The sequence below is a fragment of the Tupaia chinensis genome, unplaced genomic scaffold (genome assembly GCF_000334495.1).
Source record: "Tupaia chinensis unplaced genomic scaffold, TupChi_1.0 Scaffold146828_1, whole genome shotgun sequence".
In the NCBI taxonomy this organism is placed as follows: domain Eukaryota; kingdom Metazoa; phylum Chordata; class Mammalia; order Scandentia; family Tupaiidae; genus Tupaia; species Tupaia belangeri.
Window position 1 is genome coordinate 1,272,505 of NW_006206682.1, and position 4,938 is coordinate 1,277,442.

Genomic DNA, 4,938 nt, shown 5'->3' on the forward strand with positions numbered 1-4,938 from the left:
CCCCCCGGGTGGCCACGCTGCAATCCCTTCTCCTCCATTCTCCTCTTGGGATCTTGGGCATGCACGCACATGCACCTGGCGTGAGTTTAAGTCACTGGGTCCGGGACTGGAACCACAGTCGACTACATGGGAGTCCAGCAACATAGCCATTATGCTAACTGCTGGTCCCGTTAATTTGAATTTAAAGTCACGTATGGCCTGTGGCCACCATACTAGAAAGCACAGAGAGTATTTCTGTCCCTACAGGGTCACAGAAATAAAGACAAGTCCCATGGCCTGCTAAATCCTGTAGAACTGAGGCATTTGCAATGTGTCTTAGAATAGCTAAACCCGTCAGGTTTAACCTATCAAACGGGATCCTCAGTATGTCAATTAAGATTCAGTTTAGGAGAAATTTTTTTTTTGGAGAGGTTTTTGCTATAGGGCGCGTGCGCTCGCCAGACAGACAGAGAGAGACAGAGAGATAGAAAGCAGGAAATCACCCCCCTGGGAGTCCAGCGACATAGCCATTATACCAACTGCTGGTCCCAGTTTAGGAGAAATTTTAAAATAAAGTTTTCTCGACTTGCAGAACTAGCTTTCTGGCATATTCCAAACACATAGTTTCACGGGGACATTGTCCTCTAAATGATCTAGTCACCAACATAACCAGGAGATTGGTCCAGGATGTAACGTAATGCACCAGCAAGTGCTGTGGTGGTTAAGGCGCTAGACTCCCACGTGGCCAACTGTGGTTTGAGTCCTGGACCTGGCACCTTGAATAGCACGCTGGGCACTGGGCACATATGCGTGCATGCATGCCCAAAATCCCAAGAGGAAGTGGAGAAGGGATTGCGGCATGGCCCTCCCCCCAGGAGGCGATTCTCAGTTCCCCTCTGTCTCTTTGTCTCTCTCTTCAGTGAGCACACACACCCTATGAGAAAAACCTAAAAAACAAAAACAAACAAACAAAACACACATACAAAAATCTATCTCTCTCTCTATGTAGATACACATATTTAACACAGTGGAAGTTGATTTCCACTCCTGGCTGCTTGCTAGCCTACCAGGATCAAATACCCACCCTTACTATTCTTGCCTCAAAACCAGAGATAATCTCTGAATCTAATCTCTGGCCCCCAGGATAGGCTGGAATCAACACTGCAAATCAGTGTCACCTCTAAGGACAAGTTTGTTCTCCTATCACTGAGATTCATAATTACTTGGAATTGCACAAACCGCATTAACACATTCACTTTAGGTGTGCAAATCCTCACACAACTCCAAGCTCATACCTTTTTACTTTTTTTTTTTTTTTTTAAGGTTTTTGCCATAAGGCATGTGTGCTTGCCAGAGAGAGGGAAAGTGAGAAATCCCCACCTAGGGGAAACGGTCACACTGCAATCCCTTCTCCATTTTCCCCTTGGGAGTTTGGGCATGCACATGTGCCCAGCATGATTTTTCAAGCCATAAACTGCAGTCAGCCATGTTGGATCCAAAGCCTTAACTTCCATGCCACCTGCTGGCCTCCCAAGTTCATTTTAAAAGCTTTAAAAAAAAAAAGACAAGTTTGTCTCTCACTACAAAGGTAAAAGATAGTCTATAGACGATGAAAACATCATAGGCCTTTTTGAGCACAAAAAATACTTACCTCTGCTTGCCCCAAACCTTCCTGACCACCTCTAACAGGGTCAACATGAGCCATTTATTGATGCTTTAATGTTTCTGCAGTAACTCAAGGTCGGGGCTCCCCCCCCCTGCTGTCACTCATTCTTCATAATAATGGCTGTGCTTAACGAGCACTGAGGCTGCACCTTATTTAATCGAAACATTACCACCATCCTCTGAAGCAGGTACTATCGAGTCATTGGGAAGCCATGACAGGGGGCCCAGCAGTTGGCATAATGGCTATGTTGCTGGACTCCCATGTAGTCAACCACGGTTCAAATCCCGGACCTGGTAGCTTAAACTAACACTGGGCGCGTGTGTGTGTGTGTGTGTGTGTGTGTGTGTGTGTGTGCCCCCAAGATCCCGAGAAGAAACTGGAGAAGGGATTGTGGCATAGCCATCCCCCCTGGAGGGTGATTTCTCACTCTCTGTCTTTGTCTTTTTGGCGAGCGCACATGCTATAGCAAAAACCTCTAAAATAAAAAAAAAAAGAAAGAAAGAACAGAAGAAAGAAAAGTCATGACACATTTTTGCATGGTAAAACAGAAAATAGACGTCATGACTTTCCCGAGGCCCTAACAGGACCAGAGGCCGAGGGTGAGAGAGATGAGCGAACCTGCCCACAGCCACACAGAGAGCCAGAGGCAGAAGGGAGACCGACAGCCACATCTGCCTGGTTTTCTGGTAGGAAGCCTTTGCAGAATGAGCAAAAACAAACTCAACTCCATCGCCCAGTGGCTTTCCCAAAGTCTGGTCGCTCTAAACCGCAGTTACGGCGTTCAGTACCAGGCAGAGCCGTTCTCCTTGAGTTCAGGCTACGGCTCAGGGAGGGATTTTGGTGGTGTGGGGTTTAGAAATCCTGAGCCCATTCTTACTTCAGAAACCACCCTTTTCCCCAAGGACCTCATTTTCTGTCCCAGGGTGTGACCAGGTAGCACTTCTGGTCCAGCCAGCACAACTGCTCCCAGGAAGACAAGCTAGATACATGCAACAGAACTTTCCAGATGTCATCCTGGGCATCATGGGGTGTTGGGGAAGTAAATAATGAGATCCCAGCTATGGGAACCCAGGGTGTAAGGAAAAGCTTACAGTGAGAAGGAGAAAAATCAAGGGAGCCTTCCCGAAGGAACCAACTGAGCTGGACTCTAAGTGGAGGGTAAGACTGAGACATAACAGATTCCAGGGTAGAGTTCTGGGAGGAACCAGCCTCAACCAAAGCAGAAGAGGGAAAGAAGAGTGTCACTTGCTCAGGCTACAGAAAAGGAAGCAGGAGGGGAGTGGCAGGGTCTTCAGGGGCCCAGACCAATAGGCCAAGGCAGCTGTGGGAGCCCTGGGAGTACCCTGGGAGCACCCCTAGACCCCTCTGCAAACCGGCCCTGGCACATCCTAGCTGTGTGTCCCATCTCTTGTCTGGGTCTCAGTCTACTTGAGGAGAGCACAGAGGACCACTTGGAGGTCTGAGAACCTAAAGAAAAATAAACTGGTGCTGGGACCAGCAGTTGGCGTAATGGCTATGTCGCTGGACTCCCATGTAATCGACCGCGGTTCGCGTCCTGGACCTGGTGGCTTAAACTCACATCGGGCATGTGTGCATGCATGACCAAGATCCTGAGAGGAGAATTAAGGAGAAGGGATTGCGGCATGGCCATCCCCCCCAATGGGTGATTTCTCACTTTCTGTTTGTCTTTCTCTGACTTTCTGGTGAGCATACGTGCCTTATAGCAAAACCTCTCCAAAAAAAAGAAAAACTAATTGGCGCTAGGAACATGGGTTATTAAGTACCCTTATTTCTAACTTCCCGTATTACAAAAATGGTGTTGCTAAGAATTTATTAGTGAAAATTAAGTTAAAAGTTCAGTGGTTCAAAATAGGGCTCTGACGTCAGACACGCTGTCTACCTCCAGACTCTCAAGTTCCTGCCCTGAGAAATGGGGGGCAGTGGCTACCGCATCGGCTGCTGGGGGAGTAGGGCAGGTAATCTGTATAAGGGAAGGACAGGGCCTGGCACCCAGCACTTATTCTGTCAGCGATTTTTAATTTTAGCTTTGGGCCCTGTGCACTCACCAGAGAACGAGAAAGAAAGAGAAGGAAAGTGAGGAATGACCCCCGGAGTGGGGGAGGCCCACGATCCTTTCTCCTCTATTCTCCTTTCGGATTCTGGGGCACACACTTGTGAGCCCAGGCTGGGATTCAAACCCAATAATGGCCATGTGGGATCCAGCCGACCACTGGTCGGCCCTTGTCAGCTATTATTCATAATAAACTATTTTCAATTCTCAGCCAGGGGAGGCCAGTCATCAGGATTTCTGGGCAGGTGAGGGGTGAGCAACGCTGGCCTCCGGGTACCACCTGGGCATCGTCTTCTAGTCCCTCTCCTTAACCACCCACGCCCGGGCGGTGAAAAGGAGTCAAAACGCAGATTCCCTGGACGCCAGCCTCTACATCCTCTGGGACCCCTCTTCAGGCTCCAGGTCTCACTGTCAACTCGGCATCCTCCTCCCATCTGCGGGTTCAGGGGCGCAAATCTCGCACGTGCTGGGCCCTGCAGCCCACGTTACACAAGCCGCATTGCTAAGGCGCGGAGGAAGCCGGTGTCCGCGTAGGCGGGGGCTGCCGGGGCTGCCCGAGAGCAACCCGGCTGTCCGACCAGCGTCCGACTACTGAGCTGGGGGTCGAGGGGGCGCGCGGACGAGGGAACTGGGCGGGCTGGGAAAGGCAGAGCTCCCGGCTGCCGGGGGTAGGGAGGAGCAGAGAGGGCCCCTGAGGGGTGCAGGACGAGGTGACCTGGAGCGCGATGTCGTCTGGGAGGAGGAGCGGCAGCCTGGGACATGGAGACTGGGGCGCGGGAGCCCCCAGACCGTCCAGGCACTGGCAGGGGCGCGGAGGGGCTGGTGCCGGGGTGGGGAGACAGAGTAGGAAGAGGGTGCAGCTCCCGACCGTGCGCGCTCTACCCCTGGGCTTCAGGAGGCTGGGAGCCAGGACCCGGGTGGGATGGAGGAGCCGGCCTGGGGAGTCCCGCAGCCATCCAGGCGCCGGGGGCTACGAGGGAGGGCGACAGCGGGGCGCACGGGGAGGTGCAGGTCCCGGACTCGGCTGCAGCCCGCGCGCTGCCCGGACCTGGGAGATGGGGGAGTCACCGGACCCTCGGGGGCGCTCCCAGCCCGGGCTACTGGGGCCGCACTCCCTGCCCCGGCTCACCTGTCCGACCCCAGCCACCTGGGTCCCGCCGCCGGCTCCTGACCCCGGCCTCCGGCCCCCAGCACCGGCAGAGTCGCGCCGCAGCGTTCGTGC

At 52.8% G+C, this 4,938-nt stretch overlaps 1 protein-coding gene across 8 annotated transcripts in view; it reads right to left on the reverse strand.

Annotated features, from left to right (window-relative positions):
- Positions 1–4,938, reverse strand: part of ABHD6 (abhydrolase domain containing 6, acylglycerol lipase) — a 49,747-nt gene that overhangs the window by 41,079 nt on the left and 3,730 nt on the right. For 5 of the 8 annotated variants that reach the window (XM_006169168.2, XM_006169172.3, XM_027768538.1 and 2 more), the window contains exon 1: positions 4,846–4,932. The exons of 2 other annotated variants lie outside the window; for them this stretch is intronic. The gene's annotated coding sequence lies outside the window, so the exon portion shown is untranslated. Of the gene's footprint in view, positions 1–4,845 lie in introns of all 8 variants that reach the window. One more of the 8 variants, XM_014584432.2, reaches the window with a different exon arrangement.